Source organism: Jaculus jaculus, chromosome 1 (assembly GCF_020740685.1).
Source record: "Jaculus jaculus isolate mJacJac1 chromosome 1, mJacJac1.mat.Y.cur, whole genome shotgun sequence".
NCBI lineage: Eukaryota > Metazoa > Chordata > Mammalia > Rodentia > Dipodidae > Jaculus > Jaculus jaculus.
In genome coordinates this window covers 107,099,392-107,113,324 of record NC_059102.1, presented here as the reverse complement: position 1 = coordinate 107,113,324, position 13,933 = coordinate 107,099,392, and the positions used below count along the sequence as shown (strand labels likewise).

Sequence of the window (13,933 nt, the reverse complement as noted above, 5' to 3'; positions counted from 1 at the left end):
AAGAAAAAAATGGACTAGCTTCCTTTCTCTCCCAAGTGCTGAGACTAGAGGCATGGACCACTATTCATGGTTTACACCATGCTAGGGATCAAACCCAAGGTTTCATTCCTACTAATCAAGAACTCTACCAAATGAGCTATATCCCCAGACCCATCAATAAATATTTATTAAATGATGAAGGACTTCATTATCTAGTGAAGGAGACAAAAATACATCATTATATAAAATAATTAGGTGAAATAAGCAAAGGAAAGAGGATGTTAGGAAAGACTTCATGGTGATGTCATCTGAATTGACTGTAAAAGATGAGCAGAAACTATCTAGAGGCTATCAAAGGTATAAAAGCATATAAGGAGGTTATGTAAGTAAAATGGAGAGTTTGTTGATTTATTCCAATGATTCCTAAAGTTATTTTTTAATTATAAAATACATTTCCATCAAAAAGATTTTATTTATTAAGCCGGGCGTGGTGGCACACGCCTTTAATCCCAGCACTCGGGAGGCAGAGGTAGGAGGATCGCCATGAGTTCAAGGCCACCCTGAGACTACATAGTTAATTCCAGGTCAGCCTGGGCTAGAGTGAGACCCTACCTCGAAAAACCAAAAAAAAAAAAAAAAAAAAAAAAAAAAGATTTTATTTATTTATTTATGAGACACCCCCCCCCACACACACACACCCAGAATGGGTATGTCAGGGCCTCCAGCCACTGCAAACAAACTCCAGATGCATGCACTACCATGTGCATCTGGCTTCTGTGCGTTCAGGGGAATTGAATCTTAGTTTAATTGGTCCTTAGGCTTTGCAGGCAAGCGTGTTAAATACTAAGCCACCTTTCCAGCCCCTCAAAAGGACTTTTTAAGGGTTGGAGAGAGAGCTCAGTGATTAAAGGCACTTGAGTACAAAGCCTGACTGCCCAGGGTTTGATTCCCCAGTACCTATGTAAAGCCAGATGCTTACATAGGAACATGCATCTGAAGTTCATTTGCAGTGGTAGGAGACCTGGTGTGCTCTTTCTCTCTGCTTGCAACTAAATAAATTTAATTGGGGGAGGGGGCTGGAGAGATGGTTCAGCTATTAAGGCACTTGCCTACAAAGCCTAACAACCCTAGTACCCTCATAAAGGCAGATGCACAAAGTGGCACATATGTCTGGAGTTCATTTGCAGTGGCTAGAGGCCCTAGCATGCCCATTCTCTCTCTCTCCCTTTCTCTCTCTCTCTACCTCTCCCCTCATTTCTGCTTGAAAATAAATTTTTAAAAAAGACTTTTTAAGCTGGGTGTCATAGCACACACCTTTAGTCCCAGCACTTGGGAAGCAGAGAAAGAAGAGGAAGACTGCTGAGTTTGAGGTCAGCCTGGGACTACAGACCAAGTTCCAGGTCTAAGCTAAAATGAGACCCTACCTTGAAAAAAAAAAAGATTATTTTAAAAATGGAAAAATCTCCATTACCCAAATCAGTTGCTATTACTGATTACCCATTATTAAATTATGCACTTTAAAACTAATACTATTGGGCCGGGCATAATGGTGTACACCTTTAATCCCAGTACCCAAGAGGCACAGGTAGGAGAATCACCATGGGTTCAATGCTACCCTGAGTCTAGAGTGAATTACAGATCTGCCTGAGCTAGAGTGGTAAGACCCTACCTCAAAAAAAAAAAAAACAAAAAAAACCAAACTCTTGGGCTAGGAAAATGGCCAGTGGTTAAATGTACTTGATTGCAAAGCCTGACAGCCTGGGTTCAATTCCCCTGTGCCACATAAAGCCATATGTACAAAGTGGCTCATGCATCTGGAAATAGTTTATACTGGAAAAAGGTCCTAGTGTGCCCATTCTTTCACCCTCTCTCCCCTTGCAAATAAATAAATAATATATTTTTAAAAATCTAATACTCTCAGAGGTTTTACCACAGATTTATCAACAGCTTTCTTACTGTTGGGATTACAAATATTCATCACCATGTCTGGTGCAAACATCCCTTAAAAATACTGCTATCAGTAAGGGGCTTACCTTACAAGCATGAGGAGATTGATCCCTAGTACGAACACCAAAATTCTAGGTATGGGCCTGAAGAGATGGCTCAGCCCTTAAAGGTGCTTGCTTACATGTCTGCCAGACTGAGTTTAACTCCCACATAAAGGCATACACAAAGTTGCACATATGTCTGTAATCCTAATGTGTCTAAGGCAATGTGAGGCAAAGCCAGGAGAACCTGCAAGCTTATGGGCCAGCTAGACTGGCCTAAGCTGAGGCATATGCAGTGACAAAACACACACAGGTGGGGGGAGGGCAAGAGATACTATGTCTCAAGCAAGGTGGAAGAAAAAAACAACAAACACCTCAAGGTCGACTCTCAGACCTCCACACATGTGCTATGGCACACACACACATACAATACACATACATGTATAAACACAAGTATACCCACACATAGTATTTTTTAAAAATATTAAGAGTGGCTGGGGAATGGTGGCAGCACATGGGAAGCAGAAGTAGGAGGACTGCCAAAAGCTCGAGACCAGCCTAGAGATACAGAGTGAGTTCCAGGTTAGCTTAGCCTGGAGTAAGAGACTCTGCCTCAAAACAAAACAAACAAACAAGCAAACAAAAAACATGCCAAGCTGATGGTGTACACCTTTAATCCCAGCACTTGGGAGGCAGGGGTAGAAGGATCATCATGAGTTCGAGGCCATCCTGAGACTATATAGTGAATTCCAGGTCAGTCTGAGCTAGAGTGAGACCTTACCTTGGGGAAAAAAAAATATTAGGAGTGGTGATATGGGCCTACAATCCCAACATTTGGGAGACAGAGACAGGCAGGTCCCTGGGGCTTGCTGGTCTTGCAGTCTAGCCTACTTAGCAACCTCTAGGCCAATGAACCCTTGTCTCAAAAAGAAGTGGACAGTGTACCTCAGGAATGATACCTGAGGTTGTCCTCTGGCCTCCACATGCACACACACACATGTGCACATAAAAATATGCATACATGTATGTACTCACATCACAAACAAGTCAAAAAAATTAAAGAAGACTACTACAAAGTCAGTCAAGCTTTTAAAATAAATTGGCAAGCTGGGCATGGTGGCACACACCTTTAATCCCAGCATTTGGGAGGCAGAGGTAGGAGGATTGCCATGAATCAAGGCCACCCTGAGACTACATAGTGAATTCCAAGTCAGCCTGGACCACAGTGAGACCCTACCTCGAAAAACTAATAATAACAATAATAAATAAATAAATAAATAAATAAATAAATAAATAAATAAATAAATAAATTGGCAGCCTGGGCTAGAGCTACACACTACCTCGAAAACCAAATAAAATTAATTGAGAATCTTCATGCATTTGAAAAAAACAGAAAAAACATAAAGCAAATATATTAATTCTGTCTACAGAAAATGTCTTGTGCACAAGTGATTAAAAACCTCAGTATGGGGCTGGAAAAATGGCACAGTGAGAACATTCCTGCTGCACAAACATGAGAACATGAGGAGGTTGTATTATGTCTGTGATCCCAGTGCTGGGGAGGCAGAGATAAGGAACACTTGGGGTATCTAGCTAGCTAGTCCAACCAAATCAGTGAGTTCTATGTTTGGTGAGAAATCTTGTCTCAAAGAATAAAAGTGGAGAGTAATTGCAAAAGACACCCATGATCACCTACAAGCATTCATTCATATACACGTGCACAGCATGGGCAACCACTCACATACCCATATATGCTTACACACCAACACACATAAAAATATAAGAAAACCCCATCACATCAGCGGGTTTACACTGTTATAGGTCACAGTGGTCTACCTTGAGGGTTTTAAGGAAGAATGAAATGATTGTATGGGAGTTTCAAAAAGATCAAAGAGATGACTAAGTTCCCAAATCTTGGGTTTTCATTAAAAGATAAAAAGGGGGGTGGGTGGGCTGGAGAGATGGCTTAGTAGTTAAGGTGCTTGCCTGCAAAGCCTAAAGACCCAGGTTCAATTCTCTAGCACCCACCATAGAGCAGTATGTACAAAGTGACAAATAATCTGGAGATCGTTTGCAGTGGCTGGAGGGCCCAGTGCACCAATTATTTCTCTGTCTCTCTGCTTGCAAATAAATAATATATATATATATATATTTTAAAAGTACAGCACTGGCTGGGGAGGTGGTGCACACCTTTAATCCCAGCAGTGAAAGGTAGAGATAGAATTGCTGTGAGTTCAAGACCACCCTGAGACCACATAGTAAATTCCAGGTCAGCATGGGCTAGAGTGCAATCCTACCTTAAAAAATCAAAATGAGGGCTGGAGAGATGGCTTAGCGGTTAAGCGCTTGCCTGTGAAGCCTAAGGACCCCGGTTCGAGGCTCGGTTCCCCAGGTCCCACATTAGCCAGATGCACAAGGCGATGCACGCGTCTGGAGTTCGTTTGCAGAGGCTGGAAGCCCTGGCGCGCCCATTCTCTCTCTCTCTCCCTCTATCTGTCTTTCTCTCTGTGTCTGTCGCTCTCAAATAAATAAATAAAATTTTTTTAAAAAAAATTAAAATGAAACAAAACAAAACAAAACAACAACAACAACAACAAAAAAGCAAGGCACTTAAATTGTACTAACAGAAGTTCAGGTGTTGTCTGTAATCATTAAACAAATGGAATTTTAAAAAAAGATAAAATAGGAGATAAGCTTTTTAGTTTTGTTAATCAACTTAAAATAACTTGCATAAAAAAGTACTTTAGGAATGGAGAGATTGCTCAGTAGTTAAGGCGTTTGCCTGAAAAGCCTAATAACCTGGGTTTGATTTCCTAGTCCCCATGTAAAGCCAGATGCACAAAGTGGTACATGTGTTTGGAGTTTGTTTGCAGTGGCTACAGGCCTGTATACACCCACTGTCTTTCAGTCTCACTCTCCTAGCAAATATTTCTTTAAAGTTATTTTAGCAGGGTGTGGTGGCACACACCTTTAATCCCAGCACTCAGGAGGCAGAGGCAGAAAGATCCCTGTGAGTTCTAGACTAGACCACCTTAGACTACACAGTGAATGCTAGAATGAGATTCTAACTCAAAAAACAAACAAAAAAGGGGGGATATTTTAGCCAGGTGTGGTGGTGCCTTTAATCCCAGCAGTTGGGAGGTCAAGGTAAGAGGACAACTGTGAATTCGAGGCCAGCCTGAGACTATACAGTGAATACTCTACAGTGAATTCAGGTGAGCCTGGGCTACAGCGAGACCCTACCTCCAACAACCAAAGAGAAAACCAGGTGTGGTGGCACACACCTTTAATCCCAGCACTTGGGAGGCAGAAATAGGAGGATCACCATGAGTTCAAGGCTACCCTGAGAATACATACTTAATTCCAGGTCAGCCTCAGCTACAGCAAGACCTGAACTAAAAAAAAAAAAAAAAAAAATAGGAAGGGGAGGGGGTTAGTTTGGGCAGAAGTATCCTATGGAGGTGAATAATGGCATACCATGAAGCCATAGATTGTTATAAAAAAATTTCAGTTCCAGTAGTGGGATACCTTCCAGTGAGTTGTTAGCCAGAGTAATGTGACCAAAACATTACAGGTCATTGCTAAGTTTCTTGATTGCCCACTAGAAATAGATGGTAAGACCCCATTGCTGAAGACTCCATGTGTTTGGGCTGTAGGTCACTGAAAAATCAAACTGGAATTGTGCTTCAAACCTTGTCCCTGTTGACTAGTTGTCAGAATGCTGGAAAGAGCTATGCAGCATGCAGCCCTTTGGAAGAGAGAAGTCAGTAACAGCATGCCTTTAATCCTAGTACTCAGGAGGCAGAGGCAGGAGGATCACCATGAATTCGAGGCCAACATGAGAATACATAGTGAATTCCAGGTCATCAATCTGGGCTAGAGTGAGACCCTACCTAAAAAAACCAAGGGGGGAAACAACAACAACAACAAAAAAAAAAAAACAGCAGCGGACCCTGTAAGCCTTATTGCTAGCCTGCCAGGCCACATGTGCCAACTGGTACAATAGTGGCATGTCTGTTATGGGGGACACCAACTACTCTCTGATTGGACTAGAGGCCCACTCTACAGGAGAGAATACATACATACATACCTTGTACTGAAAACCTAGTCAAAAGCCTATGGCTGGGGAACTCATAAGCCCTAGGGGATTAACAACTGCTGTTATCTGACTAAATGCATATAATATGCCCACCAAACTGCCCATTAAACACTTATGTTTATGCCCATATACTAATGCTACTCTCACTTTTGGTTAGAGAAGCTTCTCTTTTCAGATGGCAATGACCACTGGGGTAACACAAAACTTACCATAGTACCAAGAAGTAACAGTGGAGTGTTTAGTCCTAAGTGAAACATCTCTATCATACCCTCCAATGCTCAGGGTCCATTGTGGAAGAGGTGACAGAAAGAATAGAAGAGCCAAAGGAAGGGTAGGACTTACAATGCTGTTTTCCAGTTATAAAATGGCCTTGAAATTCATGGCCTTACAGTGCCTGACACTGCCTATGTCATTAGATTTTCGACAATGAGAGGGATTAACAGACTCTGGATTATTTAAATTGGTATTAATTTATTTTTTTGTCAAAACACTAAGAAGGGCAGGAGAGATGGCTTAGCGGTTAAGGCATTTGCCTGCAAAGCCAAAGGACACAGGTTCAACTCCCCAGGACCCACGTCAGCCAGATGCACAAGGGGGTACATGCATTTGGAGTTTATGTGCAGTGGTTGGAGGCCCTGGCATGCCCATTCTCTTTCTCTCTATCTGCCTATTTCTGTATCTCTTTTTCTCTAATAAATAAAGAAAAATAAAATTGCAAGGATCTGAATTGCTACATAGCCTCTTAAATCCATATATAATGTCCTCTTAAGTGAGAAGAAGCCTATAATATATTCACATATTTAAATTGTAAACTTTTTCTTTCCCCAAACATTAATAGAAAAAATATCTTCCCTAACTACCAGTGTTATTTTACAATACTAACAATCTATAAAACTAAGAAAGGACCTAGAAGACATTTCCATGTATGTGCAAAATCACTACCTACAATGAAACCATAAAGTATGTGCTTATATCTTTAATTTTTTAAACTTTATTTATTTATTTGAGAGAAAGACAGAGAGCTAGAAAGAGGCAGACAGAAAGAGAGTGAGTATGGGTACACCAGGGCCTCCTGCCACTACAAACTTCATACACATGGGCCATGTTGTGCATCTAGCTCTACTGGGTACTGGAGAACTGAACCTGGGTGGTTGAGCTTTCAGGCTTGGCAAGCAAGCAAGCAACTTTAGCCACTGAGCCCTTTCTCTTATGAATTTCATTTCTACCACTTACTATATATGTGACGTTAGGCAAGTCTCTACCTGGTTTGTATTTTCTTTATTCCGTAAAACATTATCTTTGTCATGTAAGGATACTATACAGATCAAGCCAGCTGAGGTAAAAGGATTATAAATTCAAGACCAGCCTAAGCTATACATAGCAAAACACTGTTAAAAAAAAAAAAAGTGGGAAGCCGGGCATGGTGGCACATGCCTTTAATCCCAGCACTCGGGAGGCAGAGGTAGGAGGACTGCTGTGAGTTCAAGGCCACCCTGAGACTACAGAGTGAATTCCAGGTCAGCCTGGGCTAGAGTGAGACCCTACCTCGAAAAACCAAAAAAAAAAAAAAAAAGTGGGGCTGGAGAGATGGCTTAGTGGTTAAAGTGCTTGCCTGCAAAACCAAAGGTGGCACACATGCATCTGGAGTTCATTTGCAGTGGCCAAAGGCCCTGGCATGCCCTCTCTTTCTTTCTATCTGCCTTTCTCAATTAAATAAAAATAAGCTAGGCATGGTGGTGCCTGCCTTTGATCCCAACACTCAGGAGGCAGAGGTAGGAGGATCACTATGAGTTTGAGGCCACTCTGAGACTACATAGTGAATTCTAGGTCAGCCTGGGATACAGCAAGACTTTACCTCAGAAAAAAAAAAAAAAGTGAAAAAAATTTCTGAATAATTATACCGTATAAAAAGTGTTTCAGCCGGACGTGGTGGCATATGCCTTTAATCCCAGAACTTGGGAGGCAGAGGTAGGAGGATCTCTGTGAGTTTGAGGCAACCCTGAGATGACATACTGAATTCCAGGTCAGTTTGGGCTAGAGTGAAACCCTACCTAGAAAACCCTTTAAAAAAAAAAGTGTTTCACAAGTGTGATATGCAATAAGCATTCAAAAATAAAAGTTATTATTATTTTAAATATTTTATTTATTTATTTGAAAGTGGAAGAGGCAGATAGAGAGAGGGGTGCACCAGGGCTTCCAGCTACTGCAAATGAACTCCAGATGCCACCTTGTGCATCTGGTTTACGTGGGCAATCAAACCTGGGTCCTTAGGCTTTCCAGTCAAGCACCTTAGCCACTAAGACATCTCTCCAACCCCCAAAAGTTAGTACTGTTACTAAGTAATACACACTTAAGTTCATGCACCAGAACATCCTCAGATCCTTACTCTAAACGTTTTTTGTATGTACTTCTGAACAAGCTTCAAAATCAGTTTTTCTCATCAAACTTGTAGGTGTGGAATGCTGTGGTGGCATTCTGACAACATCAAAGGAAAACTAACAATAATAGTAAAGAATTCATTGAGCATGGTGGCGCATGCCTTTAATCCCAGTGCTGGGGAAGCAGAGATAGCAGGATTGCCACCCTCAGACTACATAGCGAATTCCAGGTCAGCCTGGGTTAGAGCAAGAGCCTACCTCGAAAAAAACCAAATAAAATTAAAAATAAAAATAAATTAAAAGAGAATTCTAAATCATTAGTCATTCTGAGTAGTGTCAAACAACCTGACATAAGTCTATTCTTTTTGAGATATGAAAATTTTAAATTGTAAAACATTAGAAATAGAGATAATCATAAACAATATAACAAACACCTATGATACCTACCACCCAGCTTTATCAAATTTTGATATTTTTGCTCTTTTTCACATTTTCTTGAGCATACAAATACATATGAAGTACACTGTGTGTCCCTCCCCAGTTCCATTCCCCTCCCTTCCTCCCTCTCCAGAGGGAACCACTATCTAAAATGTGTTGTTATTCCCCATGCAAGTTTTTAATACCATGAATTCATATGTATGTATGCATGCATGTATGTGTCCATCAATATCTCAATTTGTTCTATAAATATTTAATGAGCACCCACTATGTACAGGCACAATTCTAGGTGCTAGGATAAAGCAAAGAACAAATGCATGCCTTCATTAAGCTTATATTTGTCAAGTTTTAAATTTTTATATAAATGGTATCACACTGTACAGCTCATTCTAGTTTACTTTCTTGTTGCAAACTTATCCTTCTAGGATGTATCAGATGCTAATGCTTTAGGTTCATTTAACTGATGCATAGTATTCCATTGTAGATTATACTAGAATTTATTTAACTACTTTCTTTTTTATTTATTTTTAATTTTTTGTTTACTTTTATTTATGTATTTATTTATTTGAGAGCGTCAGACAGAGAGAGAAAGAGAGGGAATGGGCATGCTAGGGCCACCAGCCACTGCAAACAAACTCCAGATGCATGTGCCCCCTTGTGTATCTGGCTAATGTGGGTCCTGGGGAATCAAGCCTCGAACCAGGGTCCTTAGGCTTCACAGGCAAGCATTTAAGCGCTACACCATCTCTCCAGCCCCCTTTCTTCTTTTTTAAAAAACAGGGGAGGAGAGAAAGAGGTGTTAATTTCTTGGGATTTTTTTGTTTGTTTGTTTTTGTTTTTTGAGGTAGGGTTTTGCTTTAGCCCAGGCTGACCTGGAATTCCCTATGGAGTCTCAGGGTGTACTTGAACTCATGGCACTCCTCCTACCTTTGCCTCCCAAGTGCTGGGATTAAAGGCATACACCACCACGCCCTGCTTAACTACTTTCCTCTTGATGGACACTCAAGTTATTTTTGACTCCTCTCCTTTACTAATGATGATATAATGAAACTTCCCTTCATTATGTATCTCTTGGTTAACATGTATTAATTTCTTTTTTGTTTGTTTGTTTGTTTGTTTGTTTGTTTTTTTTTTTTTTGGTTTTTCGAGGTAAGGTCTCACTCTGGCTCAGGCTGACCTGGAATTCACTATGGAGTCTCAGGGTGGCCTTGAACTCTCGGAGATCCTCCTACCTCTGCCTCCCGAGTGCTGGGATTAAAGGCGTGCGCCACCACGCCCGGCTGTTTGTTTTTTGAGGTAGGGTTTCACTCTCGCTATAGCTGACCTGGAATTCACTATGTAGTCTCAAGGTGGCCTCGAACTCACGGTGACCCTCCTACCTCTGCCTCCCAAGTACTGGGATTAAAGGTGTGCACCACCCACATCCAGCTCTAACATGTATTAATTTATAAGTATAATGATCTTTGATTTTACTATACAATACTATACAGCTTCTCAAAATAATTTTTTTTGTTGTTTTTTTCGAGATACAGTCTCACTCTATCTAGCCCAGGGTGACCTGGAATTCACTATGTAGTCTCAGGGTGGCCTTGGACTCATAGTGATCCTCCTACCTCTGCCTCCTGAGTGCTAGGAGTAAAGGCATGTGCCAACATGACTGGGCTTCAAAATAACTTTTAACCAGTTGATACCTGATTAATGTATGTAAGTGTTCCTATTTTTCAACATCTTTGATATTGCTTATTATTTTTATCATCATTTCCATGATAACTAGTAAGCTTGAAAATCTTTCCACAGTTATCAATCACTGTGATTCTGCATATTTCGATATAGAGGTATTATATTATAATAATGTATCCCACCCATTATCTCTATATGTCAAATTAATTAATTAGTTAACAAAATTTTTAAATTTTTTTGTTCATTTTTATTTATTTATTTGAGAGTGATAGAGAAAAAGAGGCAGAGAGAGAAAACGAGAAAGAGAGAATGGGCACGCCAGGGCTTCCAGCCACTGCAAACAAACTCCAGACGCATGCACCCCCTTGTGCATCTGGCTAACCTGGGTCCTGGAGAATTGAGCCTCGAACCGGGATCCTTAGGCTTCACAGGCAAGCGCTTAACGGCTAAATCATCCCTCCAGCCCAATAAAAAGATTTTTTAAAAAGGGGTGGAGGGATGGCTTAGTGGTTAAGGCATTTGCCTGAAAAGCCAAAGGACCCAGGTTTAATTCCCCAGGACCCACGTTAACCAGATATACAAGGGGGCACAAGTGTCTAGAGATCATTTGCAGTGGCTAGAGGCCCTGGCACGCCCATTCTCTCTCTCTCCCTTTTTCTGTCAAATTAATTAATTAATTAAATTTAAAAAATAATGTATCCTAGATTCTAATCCTTTATGGTTATTTTAAAAATATCAGCCAGAGCCAGGTGTGGTGGTACACACCTTTAATCCCAGCACTTGGGAAGCAGAGGTAGGAGGATTGCCCAGAGTTGGAGGCCACCTTGAGACTACATAGTAAATTCCCGGCCAGCTAGAGCTAAAACCCTACCTCAAAAAAACAAAAACAAACAAAAAAAATTAATACATGTTAATCAAAAGATATATAATGAAGGGAAGTTTCATTATATGATTTTTAGTAATGGAAAAAAGTCAAAAATAACTTAAGTGTCCATCAAGAGGAAAGTTATTTCCTTTGCAGTGGCAGGAGGCCCTGGTGTGCCCATATTCTTCTCTCTCAAACTAAAAAAAATTTTGGGGGGGGGGCTGGAGAGATGGCTTAGCGGTTAAGTGTTTGCCTGTGAAGCCTAAGGACCCCGGTTCAAGGCTCGGTTCCCCAGGTCCCACGTTAGCCAGATGCACAAGGGGGAGCATGCGTCTAGAGTTCGTTTGCAGAGGCTGGAAGCCCTGGCACACCCATTCTCTCTCTCTCCCGCTGTCTTTCTATGTCTGTCGCTCTCAAATAAATAAATAAATAAATAATTTTTTTAATATCTTCTCTCAGAGAGGGTATCATCTTACCCTGTTTTTAAAAATATTTTTATTTTTATTTATTTATTTGAGAGAGAGATACAGAAATAGGCAGGTAGAGAGAGAAAATGGGCACTCCAGGGCCTCAAGCCACTGCAAAAGAACTCCTGATGAGGTGCCCTTGAGCATCTGGCTTACATGGGTCCTGGGAAGTTGAACCTGGGTCCTTTGGCTTTGCAGTCAAGGGCTTTAACTGCTAGGCCATCTCTCCAGCCCATCTTACCCTGTTTGATGTCTATAATAAAAGTATATTGATGTTATAAGTTTTAATGCAATAGAAATAATCAGTCCTTTTTCTTAAAATACTTTCTAGCACTTAAGACACAAATGTATCCTATACTTTAAGGCCTTCTTTCAAGATGAGTTCTTGAGTTGGAAGTTATTTTTGGCCACGGGGTGAGGCAGAGATCAAAAATTTTTTCCAAATATATAATCAAGTTCCTTGTTTCCATTTTCTTCTTGTTGATTTGTAATGCTTCTGAATCTCATATATGACTTTCACATTTCCACAGGTCTTTTTCTAGGAACTCAATTCCATTCCATTGTCACTAAATATATTGCTATTTTGAGACTACATTTCACATCTAGAAGGGTTATTATTGCCATCATTTCAAGTGTTCTCCAAAACTATCTCAGCTGTTGCTCAATAAAACATCTGAAATTTACTTTTATGTAAAAGCTGATGGTATTTTAATCAAAAGTACACTGAACAGACTGATTCGGGGAGAAAAGACACTTTTTATGATACTGAGTTTACTTCTCTAGAGAGGACTTGCAGGTTTTGTACAGGTACCTGGATAGTTCTACCAACCTGGATCCAACTGAAAATTGGTTGGTGGATTTGGACCATGTGGAAATGTAAATGTGGACTCTAAACATGTAGCGTGCTGGCTTGTGATTAGGCTACATTTACACACTCCTTTACCCAATGCCAGTCTAGATGAAGAGTGGTGTATTTCTAGTTTACCTTTATGCTGAAAGCTCCTTTGGGTCCCAGTTTTTGAAGCCTCCTAATAGATTCCTTACATGGTACTGGTTCCAGAATTTACTAATCTGTCCCCTGGACTACACCTGACAAAGGAGAAGCTCAAGATCTCCAGTACTTGGAAGAGGCTTCAAAGTAAAAGCTAGTTGAATACCTGTTTACTTTGCATTCCTGCTTCCATTTCCTTTTTGGCACAAAGATTCTTCTTTCCTACCCATTCAACTGTATATTAAAATAGACTAATTTTATTTTTATTTTGTTTTTTTGAGGTGGGGTCTCACTCTAGCTCAGGCTGACCTGGAGCTCACTCTGTTAGACCCAGGCTGGTCTCAAACTCATCCTACCTCTGTCTCCCAAGTGTTGGGATTAAAGGCGTGTGCCACCACACCGAGCAAAATAAATTATTTTTTTTATTTTAGTTTTCAAGGTAGTGTCTCACCCTAGCCCAGGCTGACTTGGAATTCATACTGTAGTCCAAGGCTGGTCTTAAACTCACAGCAGTCCTCCTACCCCTACCTTCTGAGTGCTAGGACTAAAAACTTTTTTTTTTTTTTTTTTTTTTTTGGTTTTTTGGGGTAGGGTCTCACCACTCTAGCCCAGGCTGACCTGGAATTCACTATGTCATCTCAGGGTGGCTTTGAACTCATGACAATCCTCCTACCTCTGCCTCCCACATGCTGGGATTAAAGACATGAGCCACCATGCTCAGCTTTAAACTATTTTTTTTTTAAAATATTATATTTATTTACTTATTTGCTAGAGAAAGAGGGAAAGAGAGAGAGAGAAAGAGAAAATGGGTGCTCCAGGGCCACCAGCCACTGCAAACCAACTCCAGACATGTGCGCCCCCTTGTGCATCGGGCTAACGTGGGTCCTGGAGAATCGAACCTGGGCTCTTTGGCTTTGCAGGCAAACGCCTTAACCGTTACGCCATCCCTCCAGCCCTAACATTTTTTTTTTTAATGAGAGAGAAAGAGAAGGCCCCAACATGCCCATTCTCTATCTTTCTTTCTCAAAATAAATATTAATAATAAGTA

General features: G+C 40.7%; 1 protein-coding gene across 1 annotated transcript in view; it reads right to left on the bottom strand.

Annotated features, from left to right (window-relative positions):
- Positions 1-13,933, bottom strand: part of Dcaf10 (DDB1 and CUL4 associated factor 10) — a 49,442-nt gene that overhangs the window by 19,448 nt on the left and 16,061 nt on the right. The window lies entirely within an intron of this gene.